Source organism: Suncus etruscus, chromosome 8, assembly GCF_024139225.1.
Source record: "Suncus etruscus isolate mSunEtr1 chromosome 8, mSunEtr1.pri.cur, whole genome shotgun sequence".
In the NCBI taxonomy this organism is placed as follows: domain Eukaryota; kingdom Metazoa; phylum Chordata; class Mammalia; order Eulipotyphla; family Soricidae; genus Suncus; species Suncus etruscus.
The window spans coordinates 49,927,607-49,929,076 of record NC_064855.1 but is presented as its reverse complement, the minus strand read 5'-3'; positions in this window follow the sequence as shown (position 1 = coordinate 49,929,076).

The following is a 1,470-nucleotide window of genomic DNA, read 5'->3' as shown; positions in this document are numbered from 1 at the left end:
TCAATTGATCAGATATTGACCATTCACCCCTGAAACCATGAATACTATCTACAAAAATAAAACAAAGCAAAACATGGTTTCCTACACAATTACCAGGAATAAAAATTCTACCAAGGATGGACCCACTACTGCCATGGCACTGACTTACTCCAAAGGCGATTCTTCTGACACTCTGACAACCCAGGAACAGCAACAGTCTACTTTTAGGGCAGGATTCTTTGCAATGCTACTTAATGATGAGGCAAAACAAGAAGACACTACACACCACCCAAACTTCGAAATAATGTAGCATTTTAATGTAGCATTGAATCAATATTTCTGTTTCCTGTACAGAAACCAGCATTTATAACTACAGAAACCTGACAGCAACAACTGTGACGGCGAAGAGCTGTTACTGGGACCACAAAGAAGGACTAAAAGGTTGGACAACCTAGTATGCCTTGGAGACTATAGTTATTCTTTTGCCAAAATACTTCAGGGGTAAGTTCTCCCTGTTTTCGGGCCAAAGATTTTTTTACCATTTTCTTCCATATTTTTCTGTGCATATGCAAACAACAACAAATGCCACACACACACACACACACACACACACACACACACACACACATCTTTTTTTTTCAGTGTATAACCTATCTTAAAAAGAGGATACTAAACCTTCTGCTATTAACAACTTTATTAGTGATACAATAATAATTCACAAATATAACTGGTAATTAACTCTCATCATTTTTCCAATTCTTTTTTCCTTTTTTCTATTTTTTTGAGATTTTCTATTTTTTTTACTAAATATTTAATAACTTCACTTTCTGTCATCCTAAAACAGTTGTATTAGGATCAGTTATGTCAACTATGTAATACATTTTCTTTAAATAAATAAATTAAAAAAAAACAAAAATAATAAAATTTCTTATTATATTTAATAACTCATTCTTTAAAACACTTAATAGGCTTTATTTTAGAGTAAGGTGAAAATAAGTCCAGGTTAGTTTCCAAGTTTTAAAATATATCTTAGAAATGTTTAGCAAGACTAAGCAAAGTTATTTTTGAGTCTAAAAAAGCTAGACTTTGCGTATCAAATAAAATTTTGATGTATTTATTAAGTTAATTTAATCTATAAATGCTAGTGTAAAAGCATGTGATAATAGCACAATGGATGTAATAAAAATTATAGGGAAGAGAGATGTCTCAATTTAAGAGAGCCATAGAGTTACATATGGTGGATTTTGAAGAGAGACATTTTAACTGAGCACAGTCACTGACCTTTGTGATCATTTGTCTCCTCAGTAAATACTAGGACTTCTGCTGTGTCTCTGAAGCACAGCAGACATCTTTGGACTTTTCTCTGCTTGCTTCAACCTAATACTTGATCCTGTGTGGCACTCTTCCCTGAGGGCTCCTCTTCTTTGTAGGTGAGTCATCCCACCCAAAAAGGGTGTAACCAGAGGAGCACACCACGAAGCAAAGCAGAGC